Source organism: Oncorhynchus keta, chromosome 11, assembly GCF_023373465.1.
Source record: "Oncorhynchus keta strain PuntledgeMale-10-30-2019 chromosome 11, Oket_V2, whole genome shotgun sequence".
NCBI classification, from domain to species: Eukaryota; Metazoa; Chordata; class Actinopteri; order Salmoniformes; family Salmonidae; genus Oncorhynchus; species Oncorhynchus keta.
The window spans coordinates 36,715,600-36,739,078 of record NC_068431.1 but is presented as its reverse complement, the minus strand read 5'-3'; the positions used below and the strand labels follow the sequence as shown (position 1 = coordinate 36,739,078).

Below are 23,479 nucleotides of genomic sequence, written 5' to 3'. Positions count from 1 at the left end.
GTGTGTGTGTATGTGTGTGGGTCTGTGGAAGGAGCTATGTGTACGGGGCTGTGAGGGGGGTGGGTATTCGTTCTCTGTTGGCCACATTTCTCTGCCCTATATATTTCCGCCTCGCTTCCCATAGGGAGAGCCCAGCTCATCCAGCCCAGGCCAACCCGGCCCGCCTGCTTGCCTCTGCACTGCTCTCAGCTAGAGGGAGAGCTGACCGGTTGAAGAAGCGCTACTTTCTTGTCTCGGTGATGAATAATGCAGAACTCGGAGGCCAGCAAATTTCCAGTGAAATACCAATTTGATTAACCAATGTTTCCACCCTCCGCCAGCTCCACTCAGTGCAGGGGAGCGGGACAGGATCAGCAAGCACAGCAATTAAAAGAGGATAGCCGCGTGGTCAGCGCAGGGTCAGCGGAAGATACGGCCAAGTAATGTACACACAAATACTGCTCTTTTACATATATCTATCATACCAACCTGCTCTGACAAAATAATAGGCCTACACTGAGTCTAGTAACAGCAGTAAAAGCACTGTTCATTTAGCAATTCAATGGTTTGAGAAGATGTAAGAATTTTGAGGTGTTCCTTTGCATTTGGGAAAAGGGTAATACGTCTTTGTAAATTGAATGTATACTCACTTCTTCAGACCCCACTATACCACTGGTAGGCCAGCCCGTCGATGATGGGATGGAAAAGGTTGCACCACTGGTAGGCCAGCCCGTCGATGATGGGATGGAAAAGGTTATTTGGTATGCCTCCAACCCCGACTCATACCTCTATATGAAATACATATCTGAAACCTGACGACTAGAAAAGAACATGAAGAAAATATAATTGGGCTAAAGAAAATTGACAAGGCTTTGGCAAATTAGTGAGGTTTGAGAACAAAGTCATGAAGGTCTAATTTAAAAAGCCTTGTATCCGAGTCGTTTGCATCTTGAAATGTGAGTCTGAGGTCTGATGAGGCATCTGACTATCTTGGGATGGATGATTTATACATATAAAAAGTTAATTCTGGCATGGAACCCCACCGTTGGTGATTCAATACCAATCTTACATTTCATTTTAGTTGCATCAGCATCGTGCAAATCTGAAACCGCTTTAAAATTACATTTAATATCTTTGAATACGTAGCGAAGTTTTATTCAAATTTTTTGCCCCCCCCCCAAAAAACTAACATTGCAAAGTAGGTCAATCGAATGTAATAGGCCCAATGTTAGTCCTCGGCTATGGTGATGCTCATGAAATACAACCAAGAGACACATTTCACTCAAAATAAAGGCTACCTAAACTACCTGTCCATAGCTCACATTGTAAAGTAATTATTTTACACAAGTGCTCTGTAGCTTATAGGCCAACAGAAAACGTACATTTGGAAAACAGATATGAGCTATAGAGGTACTGAGGTCACCTCGGGCAGGGACCATGTAGATACACAACAAACAACACCAGAATAAACAGGTTGAATGGAGGGATGTAAAACGGGCTCCTGGGGCTTTTAAGCCCTGAACAAAGCCTGACAGGTACAGTTGTCTCCCAAGCTGCTTGCCGCACCCGAGACCAGAGCCAATTGCATGCAAGGAGCAACGAGCCATCAAGCCACATTCAAATAGAGCCAAACAATTTGCCCCTACCTACATAAACATATTAATTCAATTATCTCAGCTAACCTGCACCCCAGCACATTGACTCGGTACCGGTACCCCCTATATATAGCCCCATTATTGTTATTGTACTGTGTTACTTTTTAAAAACTTTCGATTATTTAGTAAATATTTTCTTAACATATTTACCATTTGATTTGCTTTGCTTTGAGAAAGCTGAAGCCTAGAGGAAAAAAAGATAATATAGCTAGCATCTTTCAAAATTAATTAAACTGTATACTGATATATCACTGATATTATATCAGACTGATTTGTTGTAGATAAGCAGTTTATATGCTAGTTTTTTAGCTTGCATAACTGATGTGTGCATAATTATAAGGGACACTTCATGTTTTGTGGATAATATTTACATTTACAGAGCTCCACTCCTGGCAGGCTGATCAGATTATTGTTCAGCCTTAGAGTTTAAACAGATTCAATAGCAGCCTCAGAGGCTGATAAGTCAGGATGCTGCATTGTAGGCTGTTTCATGAGCAAAGGTCCTTGCAGGCATATTAGCAGTCAAAGTGCCTTACAGGCTGATGCATATCTGATCCAGCGGTTGAGCTCTATTCCCGCTAGGCTGATCAGATTCAATAGAAGCCTCAGAGGCTCATAAGTCAGGATGATGCCTTGTAGACTGTTTAATGAACACATTGTTTGTCTATCAATGTGAATGTGGTCAAGACTATTACCTGACCTTAATTGTAGTCATTCTTCAATCAATGATTGGATGTACTACTTGCCTAGTTAAATAAAGGTTAAATAAAAAATACTACTTTGTTTCACTATTGTTTTTGTATTTCTCTTATACAGTAGATGTGTGATGGTTGATCATGACATGAAAGAAATAAAGGAAATCAAGTCAGTCTTCCCTCAGTCTGCAGTGCCACTTTGCTGGTTCCATGTACTACAAGTAAATATCATGAAACTGTCTGACAGCCTCCTTTCAAAATTCAGCATCACAATGATTAATTGAAATATTTACATATGAACATGCTTGTCAGGCTAATTACCAGCCTAATTGGTTTACATAGGATTGTAGTGATTGCAATTTGGAAGCAATTTAAGTGGTCATGGCCTCCTGAGTGTAGGCATGGCCTCCTGAGTGTAGGCATGGCCAACCGAGTGGAGGCATGGCCACCCGAGTGGAGGCATGGCCACCCGAGTGGAGGCATGGCCACCCGAGTGGAGGCATGGCCACCCGAGTGGAGGCATGGCCACCCGAGTGGAGGCATGGCCTCCCGAGTGTAGGCATGGCCACCCGAGTGGAGGCATGGCCATCCGAGTGGAGGCATGGCCTCCCGAGTGGCACTAGAGGTGTCTCTCCGGCCCTGGGTTTGATCCCGGGCCGTATCACAACAGGCCGTGATCGGGAGTACACATGGACACATGACTCGACCGTTGCCTCCCGAGCCTGTTGGGGAGTTGCAGCAATGAGACAAGATTGAAATTTGGGAGAAAACGAGGGTAAAATACAATTCATACATATATACAGTTGAAGTCGGAAGTTTACATACACTTGAGTTGGAGTCATTATTAAAACTAGTTTTTCAACCACTCTACACATTTCTTGTTAACAATCTATAGTTTTGGCAAGTCGGTTAGGACATCTACTTTGTGCATTACACAATTAATTTTTCCAACAATTGTTTACAGACTATTATTTCAGATGATTTCACTTATAATTCACTGTATCACAATTCCAGTGGGTCAGAAGTTTACATACACTAAGTTGACTGTGCCTTTAAACAGCTTGGAAAATTCCAGAATATAATGTCATGGCTTTAGAAGCTTCTGATAGGCTAATTAACATCATTTGAGTCAATTAGAGGTTTACCTGTGGATGTAGTTCAAGGCCTACCTTCAAACTCAATGCCTCTTTGCTTGACATTATGGGAAAATCAAAAGAAATCAGCCAAGACCTCAGAAAATAAATTGTATACCTCCACAAGTCTGGTTCATCCTTGGGAGCAATTTCCAAACGCCTGAATGTGCCACGTTTATCTCAAATCAAAGTTTATTTGTCATTTTGTCGTGCCCACTTCACGACTGGTTTGGTTTGTTTGGACCATTCTAGTTTGTTGTTGAAGTGGACACCAAGGAACTTGAAGCTCTCAGCCTGCTCCACTACAGCCCCGTCGATGAGAATGGGGGAGTGCTTGGTTCTCCTTTTCCTGTAGTAGACAATCATCTCCTTAGTCTTGGTTACGTTGAGGGATAGGTTGTTATTCTGGCACCAACCAGCCAGGTCTCTGACCTCCTCCCTATAGGCTGTCTCACCATTGTCGGTGATTAGGCCTACCACTGTTGTGTCATCTGAAAACTTAAAGATGGTGTCGGAGTCGTGCCTGGCCATGCAGTCGTGGGTGAACAGGGAGTACAGGAGGGGACTGAGCACGCACCCCTGGGGAGTTCCAGTTTTAAGGATCAGCGTGGCAGATGCGTTCCGTCCTACCCTCACCACCTGTGGGCGGCACGTCAGAAAGTCCAGAGGGAGGTGTTTAGTCCCAGGATCCCTAGCTTAGTGATGAGCTTTGAGGTACTATGGTGTTGAACGCTGAGCTGTAGTCAATGACCTGAGCCCTAGGACCATGCCCCAGGACTACCTGACATGATGACTCCTTGCTGTCCCCAGTCCACCTGGCCATGCTGCTGCTCCAGTTTCAACTGTGCTGCCTTATTATTATTCGACCATGCTGGTCATTTATGAACATTTGAACATCTTGGCCATGTTCTGTTATAATCTCCACCCGGCACAGTCAGAAGAGGACTGGCCACCCCACATATGCTCTCTCTAATTCTCTCTTTCTTTCTCTCTCTCGGAGGACCTGAGCCCTAGGACCGTGCCCCAGGACTACCTGACATGATGACTCCTTGCTGTCCCCGGTCCACCTGACTGTGCTGCTGCTCCAGTTTCAACTGTTCTGCCTTGTTATTATTCGACCATGCTGGTCATTTATGAACATTTTAACATCTTGGCCATGTTCTGTTATAATCTCCACCCGGCACAGCCAGAAGAGGACTGGCCACCCCACATAGCCTGGTTCCTCTCTAGGTTTCTTCCTAGGTTTTGGCCTTTCTAGGGAGTTTTTCCTAGCCACCGTGCTTCTACACCTGCATTGCTTGCTGTTTGGGGTTTTAGGCTGGGTCTCTGTACAGCACTTTGAGATATCAGCTGATGTACGAAGGGCTATATAAATAAATTTGATTTGATTTTGATTTGATGAACAGCATTCTCACAAAAGTGTTCATTTGTCCAGGTGGGAAAGCGCAGTGTGGAGCGCAATCGATATTGTATCATCTGTGGATCTGTTTGAGCAGTATGCAAATTGGAGTGGGTCTAGGGTTTGTGGAATAATGGTGTTGATGTGAGCCATTACCAACTTTTCAAAGCACTTCATGGCTACGGGCGTGAGTGCTACGGTTCTGTAGTCATTTAAGCAGGTTGCTTTTGTGTTCTTGGGTACAGGGACTATGGTGGTCTGCTTGAAACATGATGGTATTACAGACTCAATCAGGGACATGTTGAAAATGTCAGTGAAGACACCTACCTGCCTGTTGGTCAGCACATGCCCGGAGCACACGTCCTGGTAATCCCTCTGGCCCCGCAGCCTTGTGTATGTTGACCTGTTTAAAAGTCTGACTCACATTGGCAACGGAGAGCATGATCACACAGTTGTCCGGAACAGCTGATGTTCATATGCATGCCTCAGTGTTGCTTGCCTCGAAGCGAGCATAGAAGTTATTTAACTCGTCTGATAGGCCCGTGTCACTGGGCAGCTCGCGGCTTCTGCCTCTCTATGTTTGTTTTTCTATGTTTTGGGGTATTTCTATGTTTGGTCCTAGTATGGTTCTCAATCAGAGGCAGGTGTCATTAGTTGTCTCTGATTGAGAATCATACTTAGGTAGCCTGGGTTTCACTGTGTGTATGTGGGTGATTGTTCCTGTCTCTGTGGTTGGAGCGAGCGGTCGCATTCGCACTTCGCTCTGCAGGTTGTATAACTTTTTCATTACATTTCATTATAGTACAACGGTTGATTTGTCTAATCTTAGCAATTCTTCTTAGCTAGCTACATAGCCGTCCTTGTATCAGAGATAATTGCATAATTATCGTATTTCGTTGCCCTAACGTAGCCTTCACTGCTATTCGCCCAGGAGCTAGCTAACGCTAGCTAACGCACACAGATTAGCATCACTGTAGTGCTATTCACTCAACTGTACGACTTGATTAGTTTACTGTTAGCTAGCTACATAATCTTAGCCATTCTTCTTAGCTAGCTACATAGCCGTCCTTGTATCAGAGATAATTGCATAATTATCGTATTTCGTATTTCGTCGCCCTAACGTAGCCTTCACTGCTATTCGCCCAGGAGCTAGCAACGCTAGCTAACGCACACAGATTAGCATCACTGTAGTGCTATTCACTCAACTGTACGACTTGATTAGTTCAGTGTTAGCTAGCTACATAGCTGTCTTTGTTTCCAAGATAATTGTGTAGTTTAGTGTGTGTAGCCTTGGAGTGATTATCTTAATTCACTGAGGTTCGCTAGCCAGCTATTGTCGTTCTTTTAACTCAACGTAACGTAAACAACACTGCTAGCTAGCCAGCTAGCCCCGAATAGCAGCACTGTAGAATTATTACACTCAACGGAACGACTTGAGTAGTGTAGTGTCAACAACGCAGCTACTGCCAGCTAGCCTACTTTAGCAGTACTGTATCATTTTAATCATTTTAGTCAATAAGATTCTTGCTACGTAAGCCTAACTTTCTGAACATTCGAGACGTGTAGTCCGCTTGTCATTCAATTTCCTTGCATTAGCGTAGCCTTTTCTGTAGCCTGTCAACTATGTGTCTGTCTATCCCTGTTCTCTCCTCTCTGCACAGACCATACAAACGCTCCACACCGCGTGGCCGCGACCACCCTAACCTGGTGGTCCCAGCGCGTACGACCCACGTGGAGTTCCAGGTCTCCGGTAGCCTCTGGAACTGCCAATCTGCGGCCAACAAGGCAGAGTTCATCTCAGCCTATGCCTCCCTCCAGTCCCTTGACTTCTTGGCACTGACGGAAACATGGATCACCACAGATAACACTGCTACTCCTACTGCTCTCTCCTCGTCCGCCCACGTGTTCTCGCACACCCCGAGAGCTTCTGGTCAGCGGGGTGGTGGCACCGGGATCCTCATCTCTCCCAAGTGGTCTTTCTCTCTTTCTCCCCTTACCCATCTGTCTATTGCCTCCTTTGAATTCCATGCTGTCACAGTTACCAGCCCTTTCAAGCTTAACATCCTTATCATTTATCGCCCTCCAGGTTCCCTTGGAGAGTTCATCAATGAGCTTGATGCCTTGATAAGCTCCTTTCCTGAGGACGGCTCACCTCTCACAGTTCTGGGCGACTTTAACCTCCCCACGTCTACCTTTGACTCATTCCTCTCTGCCTCCTTCTTTCCACTCCTCTCCTCTTTTGACCTCACCCTCTCACCTTCCCCCTACTCACAAGGCAGGCAATACGCTTGACCTCATCTTTACTAGATGCTGTTCTTCCACTAACCTCATTGCAACTCCCCTCCAAGTCTCCGACCACTACCTTGTATCCTTTTCCCTCTCGCTCTCATCCAACACTTCCCACACTGCCCCTACTCGGATGGTATCGCGCCGTCCCAACCTTCGCTCTCTCTCCCCCGCTACTCTCTCCTCTTCCATCCTATCTTCTCTTCCCTCTGCTCAAACTTTCTCCAACCTATCTCCTGATTCTGCCTCCTCAACCCTCCTCTCCTCCCTTACTGCATCCTTTGACTCCCTATGTCCCCTATCCTCCAGGCCGGCTCGGTCCTCCCCTCCCGCTCCGTGGCTCGACGACTCATTGCGAGCTCACAGAACAGGGCTCCGGGCAGCCGAGCGGAAATGGAGGAAAACTCGCCTCCCTGCGGACCTGGCATCCTTTCACTCCCTCCTCTCTACATTTTCCTCCTCTGTCTCTGCTGCTAAAGCCACTTTCTACCATTCTAAGTTCCAAGCATCTGCCTCTAACCCTAGGAAGCTCTTTGCCACCTTCTCCTCCCTCCTGAATCCTTCCCCCCTCCCTCCTCCTCCCTCTCTGCAGATGACTTCGTCAACCATTTTGAAAAGAAGGTCGATGACATCCGATCCTCGTTTGCTAAGTCAAACGACACCGCTGGTTCTGCTCACACTGCCCTACCCTATGCTCTGACCTCTTTCTCCCCTCTCTCTCCAGATGAAATCTCGCGTCTTGTGACGGCCGGCCGCCCAACAACCTGCCCGCTTGACCCTATCCCTCCTCTCTTCTCCAGACCATTTCCGGAGACCTTCTCCCTTACCTCACCTCGCTCATCAACTCATCCCTGACCGCTGGCTACGTCCCTCCCGTCTTCAAGAGAGCGAGAGTTGCACCCCTTCTGAAAAAACCTACACTCGATCCCTCCGATGTCAACAACTACAGACCAGTATCCCTTCTCTCTTTTCTCTCCAAAACTCTTGAGCGTGCCGTCCTTGGCCAGCTCTACCGCTATCTCTCTCAGAATGACCTTCTTGATCCAAATCAGTCAGGTTTCAAGACTAGTCATTCAACTGAGACTGCTCTTCTCTGTATCACGGAGGCGCTCCGCACTGCTAAAGCTAACTCTCTCTCCTCTGCTCTCATCCTTCTAGACCTATCGGCTGCCTTCGATACTGTGAACCATCAGATCCTCCTCTCCACCCTCTCCGAGTTGGGCATCTCCGGCGCGGCCCACGCTTGGATTGCGTCCTACCTGACAGGTCGCTCCTACCAGGTGGCGTGGCGAGAATCTGTCTCCTCACCACGCGCTCTCACCACTGGTGTCCCCCAGGGCTCTGTTCTAGGCCCTCTCTTATTCTCGCTATACACCAAGTCACTTGGCTCTGTCATAACCTCACATGGTCTCTCCTATCATTGCTATGCAGACGACACACAATTAATCTTCTCCTTTCCCCCTTCTGATGACCAGGTGGCGAATCGCATCTCTGCATGTCTGGCAGACATATCAGTGTGGATGACGGATCACCACCTCAAGCTGAACCTCAGCAAGACGGAGCTCCTCTTCCTCCCGGGAAGGACTGCCCGTTCCATGATCTCGCCATCACGGTTGACAACTCCATTGTGTCCTCCTCCCAGAGCGCTAAGAACCTTGGCGTGATCCTGGACAACACCCTGACGTTCTCAACTAACATCAAGGCGGTGTCCCGTTCCTGTAGGTTCATGCTCTACAACATCCGCAGAGTACGACCCTGCCTCACACAGGAAGCGGCGCAGGTCCTAATCCAGGCACTTGTCATCTCCCGTCTTGATTACTGCAACTCGCTGTTGGCTGGGCTCCCTGCCTGTGCCATTAAACCCCTACAACTCATCCAGAACGCCGCAGCCCGTCTGGTGTTCAACCTTCCCAAGTTCTCTCACGTCACCCCGCTCCTCCGCTCTCTCCACTGGCTTCCAGTTGAAGCTCGCATCCGCTACAAGACCATGGTGCTCGCCTACGGAGCTGTGAGGGGAACGGCACCTCAGTACCTCCAGGCTCTGATCAGGCCCTACACCCAAACAAGGGCACTGCGTTCATCCACCTCTGGCCTGCTCGCCTCCCTACCACTGAGGAAGTACAGTTCCCGCTCAGCCCAGTCAAAACTGTTCGCTGCTCTGGCCCCCAATGGTGGAACAAACTCCCTCACGACGCCAGGACAGCGGAGTCAATCACCACCTTCCGGAGACACCTGAAACCCCACCTCTTCAAGGAATACCTAGGATAGGGTAAGTAAGGGTAGGTAATCCTTCTCCCCCAACAAGATTTAGATGCAAGTGGCTGTTCCACTGGTTGTCATAAGGTGTATGCACCAATTTGTAAGTCGCTCTGGATAAGAGCGTCTGCTAAATGACTTAAATGTAATGTAAATGTAAATGTAAATGTCTTTGCACCAGATAGGACTGTTTAGGTTTTCCATGTTTATTGTTTCGTAGTGTTCATGTGTACATTTACGTATTAAAAGAACCATGGACACTTACCACGCCGCATATTGGTCCTCTGATCCTTTTCGCCTCTCCTCTTCGGAAGAAGAGGAGGAAATCCCTGATAGAATCACCCACCACAACAGGACCAAGCGGCGTGGTAAACAGCAGCTGCAGCAAAAGCAGCAGCAGGAGAAGGAACAGCAACAGCGAGGTCAGGATTTCGGGACATGGGAGCAGAATCTGGACTACACAACTTGGGAGGAGATAGAGAGGTGGGCGGTCGACCCAGGGAGAGTGCCGGAGCCCGCCTGGGATTCGATGGAGCAGTGCAAGGAGGGCTACATGAGAATGATGTTGGCGAAGCCAGCACGGCAGTGAGACAGGTACAAGAGGCAGCCCCAAAAATTTTTTTGGGGGGGGGAAGACGAGGTGTGGTACTAAGCCAGGTAGCAGACCTGAGCTCACTCCTCGTGCTTATTATAAGCAGCGCATTACTGGTCAGGCACCGTGTTATGCGGTTAAGCGCACGGTGTCGCCAGTACGTGCCCAGCCCCCCGAAAGTGCCATGCGAGTGTGGGCATCGAGCCAGGGTGTATGGTGCCTGCTCAGCGTGTCTGGTCGCCGGTGCGCAGTTTTGGTCCAGGGTATCCTGCACCGGCTCTGCATACTGTGTCTCCGGGGCGCTGGGACGGTGCAGTGCGTCCTCTGCCTGCGCTCCGCTCGTGCCCGGCAAATGTGGGAGTGGAGCCTAAGGGAGAGGTGCGTGTAGTAAGCACCAGATCTCCCGTTCTTACCCACAGCCCGGTTCAACCTGTGCCTGCACTCTGGAGGGTCCGGGCGAGAGTAGTTGTCCAGCCTGGGGAAGTAGTGCCAAGGTTGCGCACCAGAGCTCCAGTGCTCCCCCACATCCCGGTCCTTCAGGTGCCTCCTCCTAACACCAAGCCTCCTGAAGGTCTCCCCAGCCTGGTAGTTCCTGTGGCAGCCCCACGCACCAGGCTGTCTCTCTGTCTCCTCCCTGCAGGTGGTCCTGTCTGTCCGGCGCTGCTGCCGGAGTCTCCCGCCTGTCCGACGCTGCTGCCGGAGTCTCCCGCCTGTCCGGAGCTGCTGCCGGAGTCTCCCGCCTGTCCGGAGCTGCTGCCGGAGTCTCCCGCCTGTCCGGCGCTGCTGCCGGAGTCTCCCGCCTGTCCGGCGCTGCTGCCGGAGTCTCCCGCCTGTCCGGCGCTGCTGCCGGAGTCTCCCGCCTGTCCGGCGCTGCTGCCGGAGTCTCCCGCCTGTCCGGCGCTGCTGCCGGAGTCTGAGGCGCCAGAGCCCCTCAGCCCAGAGGCGCCAGAGCCCCTGCCCCTCTGTCCCGAGCTTCTGCCCCTCTGTCCCGAGCTTCTGCCCCTCTCTCCAGAGTTTCCGCCCCTCTGTCCTGAGCTGCCCCTCTGTCCAGTGGGGTCATTGAGAGGGGTGGCCATGGTTAGAAAGCCACGGAGGCGGACAATAAAGCGGACTAAGACAATGGTGAAGTGGGGTCCGCATCCCGCGCCAGAGCCGCCACAGCGGACAGACGCCCACCCAGACCCTCCTCTATAGGTTAAGGTTTTGCAGCCGGAGTCCGCACCTTTGGGGGGGGGGGGGTACTGTCACGTTCTGACCTTTATTTTCCTTTGTTTTGTCATTATTTAGTATGGTCAGGGCGTGAGTTGGGTGGGCAGTCTATGTTTGTTGTTCTATGTTTTGGGGTATTTCTATGTTTCGGCCTAGTATGGTTCTCAATCAGAGGCAGGTGTCATTAGTTGTCTCTGATTGAGAATCATAATTAGGTAGCCTGGGTTTCACTGTGTGTTTGTGGGTGATTGTTCCTGTCTCTGTGTTTTGCACCAGATAGGGCTGTTTTGGGTTTTCACGTTTCTTGTTTTTGTTAGTTTGTTCATGTGAAGTGATTTATTAAAACATGAATCAAAACAACCACGCTGTGCTTTGGTCCGCCTCTCCGTCAATGGAAGAAATCCCTTACAACAACAGTAAAGGACCTTGTGAAGATGCTGGAGGAAACAGGTACAAAAGTATCTATATCTACAGTAAAACGACTCCTATATCGACATAACCTGAAAGGCCGTTCAGCAAGGAAGAAGCCACTGCTCCAAACCCACCATACAAAAAAGCCAGACTACGGTTTGCAACTGCACATGGGGACAATGTTGTTCTGTTGATCTGGGATTGATTTGCATTTTTCGCACCAAAGTACGTTCATCTCTAGGAGACAGAACACATCTCCTTCCTGAGCGGTATGATGGCTGTGTGGTCCCTTGGTGTTTATACTTGTGTACTATTGTTTGTACAGATGAACGTGGTACCTTCAGCCATTTAGAAATTGCTCCCAATGATGAACCAGACTTGTGGAGGTCTACAATTTTTATAGTTTGTTAACAAGACATTTGTGGAGTGGTTGGAAAACTAGTTTTAATGACTCCAACCTGAGTTTATGTAAACTTCAACTGTATATACAGTACTGTAAAAAGTTTGTACACACCTTCTAATTCAAGGGTTTTTCTTTATTTTTAGTATTTTCATGCCCTGACAGAGAGCTTTTTATGTCTCTATTTTAGGTTTGGTCAGGGTGTGATTTGGGTGGGCATTCTATGTTCTTTTTTCTATGTTTTGTATTTCTTGGTTTTGGCCGGGTATGGTTCTCAATCGTATGGACTATCGTTGTCTCTGATTGGGAACCATACTTGGTAGCTTTTTCCCACCTATGTTTTGTGGATAGTTTTCTGCACCTGACAGGACTGTTTCGGTTTTTGCACTTTGTTCTTTTTGTTTCAGTGTTCAGTTAAATAAAAGTCATGATCACTTATCACTCATCTGACGACGACAACTGTTACAAGTATTTTCTACATTGTAGAATAATAGTGAACTTATCAAATGATGAAATAACACATATGGAGTCATGTAGTAACCAAAAAAGTGTTAAGAACAAATTCTTATTTATGATAACGGCATAGGAACAGTGGGTTAACTGCCGTGTTCAGGAGCAGAATGACAGATTTTTACCTTGTCAGCTTTGGGGATTCGAACTTAGCAACCTTTCGGTTACTGGCCAATCCTCTAACCACAAGGCTACCTGCCGCCCCTTTCAACAGGACAATGCCCCAAAACACACCTCCAGGCTGTGTAAGGGCTATTGTACCAAGGAGAGCAATGGAGTGCTACATCAGATGATCTGGCCTCCACAATAGCCCGACCTCAGCCCAAATGAAATAGCTTAGGATGAGTTGCACCGCTGAGTGAAGGAACAGCAGCCAACAAGTGCTGAGCATATGTGGGAATTCTTTCAAGATGGTTGGAAAAGCATTCCAGGTGAAGCTGGTCGAGAGAATTCCAAAGTGTGCGAAGATGTCATCAAGGCAATGGGTGGCTACTTTGAAGAATCTCAAATATAAAATATATTTAGATTTATTTAAATAAAGGTTAAAACAAAAAATGATACTAAGAGGGGATGGGATGGTTTACCACTGCAGAATGTTGTGGCAGCCATGCTGGTTAAGTGTGCCTTGAATTCTAAATAAATCACTGACAAGATCACACATCCTCCTCCATGCTTCATGGTGAGAACCACACTTGCGGAGATCATTGTCCACCTACTCTGCGTCTCACAAAGACACAGTGGTTGGAACCAAAAATCTCAAATTTGAACTCATCAGACCAAAGGGATTCCAGAGCAGTACACCCTAATGAACTACCTTCCAGTGCATGGCTGAAATAGTACTCACACACAAATACTTAATGTTTCTAAATGATTTCTTTATTCAGACAAAGGATGGGATGGGATACCCTATGGGTCCTAACAATGCTAATTTGTATGTGGGTTACATGGAGTAACAGTCTATTTCAATCCTCTTAAAAATGTTTTCTTGCCTAACATTATTATTTGGAAACGGTATATTGATGATATTTTTGTTCTATGGAGGGGTGATGCAAAACAGATCCAGGCATTCCATGCTTTTACTAACTCTTGTTCTGAGCACCTGGGATTTACTATGCAATCTGACACACATCAAATCAGTTTCCTTGATCTTCTGATTTTGTGTAAAGATAATGTTCTATACACTGATCTTTACAGAAAACCTACTGATTGTACCAGTTTGTTGAGGGCTGAGAGTTGTCACCCGCTTCCCTTGAAAAACAGTTTTCCCTAAAGCCAATTCTGTCGAATCAAAAGAATTAGCAAAAAACGATCAGATTTTGACTGAAATATGGCTGAGATGCAAAGAAAATTCAAGGAGAGGGGGGTACAAAAATGGTCAGATTAATACTGCCATTAATTTTTTTTTTTAAATCGAGACATGATCTCTTTCAAGGACACTCTCGCAAAAAGAAGCATTCTTGCATTCTAATGACCTTCTATTCAAAGTACTCTGAACAAATTAAGGGAATCGTTCACAAACATTGGCACATTCTAAGATCCGATAACAGTATAGGTAACTCATTTTCGGACCCTCTCTTGAATGTATTCTCTTGGGGCAGAAATCTCAGATCAATTGGTAAACTGATTTACCACCCCAAAATATCCCTGCATAAAGACTATTTGTGTCTCTACCGGATGGAAACTACAAGTGTAATGGCTGCACTCAGTGCAATGGCACTTACAAACACCCCCAAACAGGGAAACAGATCCCAATCAAAGGTGTTATCACGTGCTCCACTAAGGAGTTATCTTATAACTTGTCCTTGTGGAAAAATGATGTGGTTAAAACAAAGCGCAAATTAAAAGTACGAATCTCACAGCATTGTAGCACCATTGGGTGCAAAAACTCGACTTACCCAGTTGCGGCCCACTTTTTGGAAGCGAACCACTTTCTTTTGTCCCTAAGTTATATCAGCATCGAACATGTCACCCTGCCTAAGAGAGGGGGTGACCTCAACAATTTGTTAAAATGAGAGGCTGCCTAGATCTTTAATTTAAAGACTCTTGCTCCCTTCGGTTTCAACGTAGACTTTGATCTGAAGCCATTCTAGTGAATATTGTGATTTTGCTATTCATTGTAAATGTCTTCAGGCCTATTTAGCCAAATTCTATCGACGATTGTATGCTATCCATTCATGATTTTTGTAAATTCTGTTTATATCAGAGAATGAACAAATTATATCAGGCCACACCCGGCAATGATTACAGACACCTGTAGGTTGGCCAGGTTGCATGTGCTGACTGGGATGCCTGCATTGACTGTGTTGTTGGCTGTGTCTCCATGGCAGCCACTGAGCTCACAGCACACTGTCTCTCTGTCGTTGGCCACTACATGCATGCTGCCTAGAGATCTGGATAGTCTGGCACAGGGATCTGGCAGAGGGGAAGGAAGGGGTTAACCTCTACAGGGTTGGTGGGTCCCCCTTGGAACGGTTGAGCTAACATAGGCTAATCTGATTAGCATGAGGTTGTACATAACAAGAACATTTCCCAGGACATAGACATATCTAATATTGTCAGAAAGTTTAAATTCTTGTTCATCTAATTGCACTGTCCAATTCACAGTAGCTATTACAGTGAAATAATACCATGCTATTGTTTGAGGAGAGTGCACAGTTATGAACTTTAAAAGTTATTAATAAACCAATTAGGCACATTTGGGCAGTCTTGATGCAATATTTTGAACAGAAATGCAATGGTTCATTGGATCAGTCTAAAAACGTTGCACATACACTGCTGCCATCTAGAGGCCAAAATCGAAATTGCACCATGGTTGGAATAATACATTATGACCTTTCTCTTGCATTTCAAAAAAGATGGTACAAAAAATAAATAAAAAATGCACGTTTTTTTCTATGTATTATCTTTTACCAGATCTAATGCGTTATATTCTCCCACATTCATTTCACATTTCCACAAACTTCAAAGTGTTTCCATTCAAATGGTATCAAGAATACGCATTTCCTTGCTTCAGGTCCTGAGCTACAGGCAGTTAGATTTTGTGTATTTAATTTCAGGCGAAAATGAAAAAAAGGGTCTGATCCTTATTAAGTGCACAGCCAGAACTTAGAAAATAAAATATAATCTACCAATGAGGGTTTTTATTGATTCTCGGGACGCTTCCAGCATGCCGTAGCCTAACAAAAAGGGACTGTATTTGAAATCAATAGGCTATCACCTACTATTGTTATCATCAGCTCATATAGACTAAAATCAGGAATATTTCATTGATTCGTTTGCAAAAGTAAAGTATTTGTTGAATCACGGCTCTTCTGAGAATTTTCAACGCCCCTCTGAACGTGATGGAACTGAAGTAATTACAGTGTAAGGAGTCAAAGAAAAATCCTCAAGTCATTCAGGATTGTATTCATTAATAGTTAGTGTGCTCATTAATATATCTGGCTGTTTATGTTCTTATTAGCGCTTATCAATTCATTATTAATGGCTCAAGTAGAATACAAAGGAGGAGAGAGTCTGAGAGGGGTAGCCTACTGTGGGTATTTATCGTAATCCAGATATTTGTTTTCGGTGTGTGGTGACCGACATATGATCACTTTTGAATCCCAGTGGCACCGCCCGTTTTAACACAGGCAGGCCCTGCACACACACACACACACACACACACACACACACACACACACACACACACACACACACACACACACACACACACACACACACACACACACACACACACACACACACACACACACACACACACACACAATTTGTATTCATTATGGGAACGCTTGTTGGTAATTCTGTTTAACAAAAGGTATCCTTAGAAGGTGTTAAATATTTATCCCTTGTATGAATAAGAATTGTTTTTTAGGGTTGTCCACTGACAACGCCTGGTAAAGAGGTCCTGGATGGCAGAAAGCTTGGCCCCGGTGATGTACAGGGCCGTACGCATTACCCTATGTAGTGTCTTGCGGTCGGAGGCTGAGAAGTTGCCATACCAGGCAGTGATGCAACCCGTTAGGATGCTCTAAATGGTGCAGCTGTAAAACCTTTTGAGGATCTGAGGACCTATGCCAAATCCTTTCAGTCTCCTGAGGGGGAATAGGTGTGGTCTTGCCCACTTCACGACTGTCTTGGTGTGCTTGGACCATGTTAGTTTGTTGGTGATAGGGAAGCCAAGGAACTTGAAGCTCTCAACCTACTCCACTACAGCCCCGTCGATGAGAATGGGGGCATGCTTGGTCCTCCTTTTCCTGTAGTCCACAATCATCTCCTTACTCTTGATCACGTTGAGGGAGAGGTTGTTGTCCTTGCACCACACGGTCAGGTCGCTGACGTCCTCCCTATAGGCTGTCTCATTATTGTCAGTGAACATTGTCACTGTTGTGTCATCAGCAAACTTAATGATGGTGTTGGAGTCATGCCTGGCCGTGTGGTCATGAGTGAACAGGGAGTACAGGAGGGGACAGAGCACACCCCTGAGGGGCCCCCGTGTTGTTACCTACACTTACCACCTGGGGGTGGCCCATCAGGAAGTCCAGGATCCAGTTGCAGAGGGAGGTGTTTATGTCTAAGGGTCCTTAGCTTAGTGATGAGCTTTGAGGGCACTATGGTGTTGAACACTGAGCTGTAGTCAATGAATAGCATTCTCACATAGGTGTTCCTTTTGTCCAGGCGGGAAAGGGCAGTGTAAAGTGCAATAGAGATTGCATCATCTGTGGGTATGCAAATTGCGGTATGCAAATTGAAGTGGGTCTAGGGTTTCTGAGATAATGCTGTTGATGTGAGCCATGACCAGTCTTTCAAAGCATTTCCTGGCTCCAGACGTGAGTGCTACGGGTCAGTAGTCATTTAGGCAGGTTACCTTACCTTGGTCTGCTTGAAACATGTTGGTATTACACACTCAGACAGGGAGAGGTTGAAAATGTCAGTGAAGACACTTGCCAGTTGGTCAGCGTATGCTCGAGCACACGTCCTGGTAATCCGTCTGGCCCAGCGGCCTTGTGAATGTTGACCTGCTTAAAGGTCTTATCGGCTGCGGAGAGCATGATCACACTGTCATCCGGAACAGCTGATGCTGTTCATGCATGTTTCAGTGTTGCTTGCTTCTAAGCGAGCATAGAAGTTATTTAGCTTGTCTGGTAGGCTCATGTCATTGGGTAGCTCTCTTCCCATCCCTGGGCAGGCTTGGATAGAAGTGTCAAGCATTCTTGTGAGTAAACTAATTTATAAAAGTAAAATTTTCTAGATAACTGGTTTTCAATTGAAAGGGTGGCAAGGCTGTTCAACCTGTCTTGGCACATTGTAGATCTTAGATAGTTCTTTATAAGCTTCAGCTTACTGAAGGCACGTTCACCTCCAGCAACTGTTACAGGCATTGTACAGAAGATTCGCAGTGCAACACACACCTCTCCAAAAATGCTCTGTAGCTGCATCTTGTGGATGGCATTTAGGATCTCTACAGGAGAAAGACCATCTGAAGAAGTTGCACCATATATCGTCTTCAGATGCCACACTTCATTTTCAAATCCATCTGTGAGATCTTTGGAGTACTTCTATCTCAATTGGTGGCAAGATACACAAATGTGGTTTTCAGTCATTTCCTAAATGTAAGTATTGGTGAAAATTCCTCGCATATAGCTGCAATCGTGTGGAACCGCATGTCCAAATTACTGATTATACTATCCAGAGCCACATAAAACACTGTGTTGCGAAATCCAGTATCTGACTTCTGTTCATTTGCTATGTCATCTTCAGTCTCATCAGGGAAACATGTATTTTTTTCTGGCCGCTCCTCTGTTCACTGTGAAGCTGAGTAGTTACACCCATTTCATTTGCCACCATGGAGGCTTCTGCCAGAAGAGCGTCCCATTGATTATGCAGAGCCTGCATTTCTTCCTGTACTGCCTTAATGTGAGCTGCTCCAGTGTCCAGAGAAATATTTCCTGACTGAAGAATTAGGATTCTATTCTCAATACACTGCAAAGAATTTACCCAGAAAGTGAGCAGGAAGATTGCCTTGAAAGACGCGAAGTAGCTTTTCAGACCTTTTGCCTCAGATTTGGCTTCGTTTGTCAGGCTGAAGGTAGCAAGAAGCATGTCTAGGGCCTTGATGATAGACGGGACATGAGTTGCTACTGGTCGGACCGCAGCAATACGACACACTCCATTGTGTGTCTGAAAGGCTGTTAAGACAGCAGCCAGTCTTTTCCTTGAGAATCGCCCATCACTCTGGGCTGGAATTGAACAGATTGTAAAGGCGATTCACACAGTCAAAAAGGGTTGATACTTCTGGGCACGACTGAGCTGCATGTACACCCACAAGATTAAGAGTATGGGAGGCAAACGGTGAGTATGTGGCCAGTGGATTCTTTTTCAGTATGTGTGCTTGAACTCCCTCACTTTCCCTGACATACTGTATTTGCACCATTAGCCTTGACCACGGCAATCCGCTATGTCAATACCCTTCCAATGCACTCAAAATCATTTCAGAAATTTCACTGCCTGTCTTTCTAGTCAAGTCTAAATTCAAGAAAACGTTCAATAATTTCCCAGTCACCTGTTCCCTGAACTTTATCTTTGTGTACATATCTCACCAATAATACATTTAGCTCATTATGGGAAATGTCTGGAGTTGCATCACATATAACCAAGTAATGGATTGCATCTTCACTTTCATAAAGTATTGTTTTCAAAACCCTTTGTCCACATATTCCTATGAACTCGTTTTGGCTCTCAGGGCTGAGGTAATGAGTCAGTCGTGCTGCTTTCTTCTTGTCCCTGCCTTTCTGTAAGTGCTCACATAATAGCGGATCATAATTTGACAACAGTTCCAGTAAGCCTAGGTAATGTCCATTATGGACATCATCAAGATTGAGTGATTTCCCCCAGAATGGCAGATCACTGGATGCTAAGTACTTGTGTCATATCCAAATTCCTTTCTAGAAGTGATCTGTTTTTATACATTTCTGACTGGATTTGTTTCTGCAGCTGACTGTCTATACCTGTAGCCGTTGTTACGGTAAGGTGCACATTTTTCCATTTCCAGTAACAGTTCTTGTGAGACACACCATTCTCATGCTCTGGTAGTTTGTCATACATTCTCTGCCATTTCACTGATACTATCTTATAGCCATTGTTACTATTCAGAGAACTGGGTGATGGTTTACTTTGCTCATGAGAAAAAAGAACACATGGAATGAAATATAATGCCTTTACACTCTTACTATAAATAAGTCAGTCTCTCTCACCTTTTCTCTTCTGTTTTCTCACTTACTGTACTGTAAATAGTTGGGATCTGGGGGCATGATTTTATACAGTTCTGTCTCCTCACCACACCTGTTGGCTAGTCTGCGAAAAATAGCTTCTCTTTCATGGTCTTGTACTTTCTCTGGCCACAGTGCTGGATCATCTAAAACCTCATCTTCCTCACTTCGAATCTGTCCAAACGCTTCCTTCCCTTATTACTTGCTTGTTCAATCTCTTCTGTCACTCCTTCACTGATCCTGCTGCTACTCTTTAACTCCTCTTTCTCCTCCCTGCTTTCCTCTGCATCAGAGTCTGTCTGACAGCTTTCTGCTGAGATTCTGCCTATCTGGGGCTCTCAAATTAGGGATGATGACTCAGTCAAGTGTTGTCTAAAATAACGCTGGCTCAGGAAGCCATACTTCTTTTGCTAGCTAATAACATTAGGTTATTAGCTAGCTAACAAGCATCAATTAGCCAAGCAAGGTTAAAAATGCTGAACTAACTAACGTTAGCTAGCACCAGCTAGTTAGCACTAGCTAACTAACACCATTTCACTTGTTCCGACTTACTAAAGTGTAGCTCAAAGTAGGAATTTACTGAATAAACCATCAATGAATTAACTAGCTAACGTTAAAAACTTCTTATAGCTGGGGGCAGTATTGAGCAGCTTGGATGAATAAGGTGCCCAGAGGTGCCCAGAGTAAACTGCCTGCTGCTCAGTCCCAGGAGCTAAGATATGCACATTATTAGTATATTTGGATAGGAAACACTCTGAAGTTTCTAAAACTGTTTGAATGATGCGGCAGGGTAGCCTAGTGGTTAGAGCGTTGGACTCGTAACTGAAAGTTTGCAAGTTCAAATCCCCGAGCTGACAAGGTACAAATCTGTCGTTCTGCCCCTGAACAGGCAGCTCACTGGTCCTAGGCCATCATTGAAAATAAGAATTTGTTCTTAACTGACTTGCCTAGTTAAATAAAGGTTCAAATAAAAAATAAAAAATATATGGCAGGCAAAAACCTGAGAAAAAGGTTTGTCATTTTTCAACTCTTGCCCTGTCGAATACACAGTGGGATATTGGTCATATTGCACTTCCTAAGGCTGCCATTAGATGTCAACAGTCTTTAGAACCTTGGTTGATGCTTCTACTGTGAAGTGGGGGCAAATGAGAGGGGAATGAGTCAGAGGTCTGCCAGAGAGCCATGAGCTGGCCATGCTCATTCACGTGAGAGCGAGCTCTGTTCCATTGCATTTCTACAGTCAAAGGAATTCTCCGGTTGGAACATTATTGAAGATTTATGTTAAAAACATCTTAAAGATTGATTCTGTACTTCCTTTGACATGTTTCTATGACCTGTAATATAACTTTCCGCTGGACTTGCACGTGCGTCGTGAGTTTGGATTTGTTTACCAAACGCGCTAACAAAAGGAGGTATTTGGACATAAATTATTAACTTTATCGAACAAATCAAACATTTATTGTGGAACTGGGATTTTTGGGAGTGCATTCTGATGAAGATCATCAAAGGTAAGTGAATATTTATAAAGCTATATCTGACTTCTGTTGACTAGCTAACATGGCGGATATCTGTTTGGCTTGTTCGGGCTCTGAGTGCTGTACTCAGACTATTGCATGGTTTGGTTTTTTGGTAAACTTTTTGAAATCTGACACAGCAGTTGCATTAAGGAGAAGTTTATCTAAAGTTCCACGTATAACACTTGTATTTTCATCAACATTTATGATGATTATTTCTGTAAATTGTTGTGGCTCTCTGCAAAATCACCAGATGTTTTTGGAACTACTGAACATAACGCGCCAATGTATACTGAGATTTTTTATCTATGAACTTTATCGAACAAAACATTAATGTATTTTGTAACAAGAAGTCCCATGAATGTCATCTGATGAAAATCATCAAAGGTTAGGGATTCATTTCTCTCTATTTCTGCTTTTTGTGACCCCTCTCTTTGGCTGGAAAAATGGCTGTGCTTTTCTGTGAATAGGCACTTACCTAACATAATCGTTTGTGGTGCTTTCGCCGTTAAGCCTATTTGAAATCGGACACTGTGGTAGGATTAACAAGAAGTGTATATTTTAAATAGTTTGAAATACTTTGTATGTTTGAGGAATTTTAATTATGAGATTTCTGTTGTTTGAATTTGGCACCCTGCACTTTCACTGGCTGTTGTCATATCGATCCCATTAGCGGGATCTCAGCCATAAGAATCTTTAGCCAAGTTAACTGTCTGGCTAGCTCGGTCAAGTCACTGGCCTGGGTCGCTATTCGCTTCTAGGTTGACGATTCTCATTCTCAGTGCATGATCAACCACATAGGCCTACCTCATTCTCAGTGCATGATCAACCACATAGGCCTACCTCATTAATCGGAAGTGATGGTGGTGAGAAAAAGTATTTTGAACAGAAAGGAATATATACTGTATGAGAGCCAAACTCATTAGAGAGTCAAACTCTTAAATTAGGGCAGAGATTAAGATGAAGCAGTAGCCTACATGGTCTAGATGACCAGACATATTTTATTCCTACTGAATGTATTACCTCAAAGGGGTTTTGGCAATGAAGCCATTTATCTACTTACCCAGTTAGATGAACTGTGGATACCATTTTTATGTATCTGCGTCCAGTGCAGACATAAGCAACCACTTAGGGGGCTCCGGCCGCTAGGTGCCAAATAGTGTCCACCTGCCAAAAAGTCCCGCCCCATTCCCGCTATGTAAACAAAACTGATTTCTGCGACAATTTCACTGCTTAAACAGGTTTTGTTTAGCTAATAAGATGAAAACATTATTTCAAACAACTGTTGGGTCCACTGTTAACATTTCAACAACATGAAATTCATGTCTTAAACGTTTCTACGTTTCAGAAATAGCTAAGCAAATGTTTAATCTGCTTAGCTATCTGCTTGACACTGCTTGATCACAAAATCTGCTCCATTCATATGCAAATATGTTTGATTCATACACTAGCTTGTCTGGCTGGCATGTTTATATTTTGAGCTTCCCTCCCCTTGTCTATACTGAAATAATATTATTTCTGTAGTTGTCACGCCCTGACCATAGAGAGCTGTTTATTCTCTATGTTGGTTGGGTCAGGGTGTGATTTAAGGTGGATTATCTAGGGTAATTGTATTTCTATAGTGGTCTGATGTGGTTCCCAATCAGAGGCAGCTGTTTATCGTTGTCTCTGATTTGGGATCATATTTAGGTAGCCATTTTCCCATTGTGCTTTGTGAGATCTTGACTATGTTTGTGTGTAGTTACTTTCTGCACTGCATGTAGCTTCAAGTTTCATTTATTCGCTTTATAGTTTTTGTGATTCCCTTCTAAATAAAAGGATGGAAACATACCACGCTGCATCTTGGCCCACTCATTTCAACGAGCTTGACAGTAGTCCTCTTTTATGTGAAAATGTGTTCTATCTTGCTTAGCTCATTATTACATCATTGTGGTTGAATATACTCTACATGCTTGTAAATGATACAAGACAGTTACATGTGCTATGTACAGTGGCGTATTTAGGTATAGGTGACATGGGCAGCCGCCCAGGGCAGCATCATACCAGGGGTGGCACGGGACGCAGGCACAAAAATGGGGGTGTTCGCCCAGGGAGCCATACAAGCTAGAACTGCCACTGGCTATGTACTTACCAACCAACTTACCAACTTTCACACAGCCAATGTCTGCAAGAAAA

General features: G+C 45.2%; 1 protein-coding gene across 2 annotated transcripts in view; it reads left to right on the top strand.

Moving 5' to 3' along the window:
* LOC127906168 (uncharacterized) overlaps window positions 1-23,479 on the top strand; it is a 150,536-nt gene that overhangs the window by 94,766 nt on the left and 32,291 nt on the right. The window contains exon 2 of one of the 2 annotated variants that reach the window (XR_008060536.1): window positions 8,428-8,709. The exons of the other annotated variant lie outside the window; for it this stretch is intronic. The gene's annotated coding sequence lies outside the window, so the exon portion shown is untranslated. Of the gene's footprint in view, window positions 1-8,427; window positions 8,710-23,479 lie in introns of those variants that run through there. 2 annotated transcript variants of the gene reach the window in all.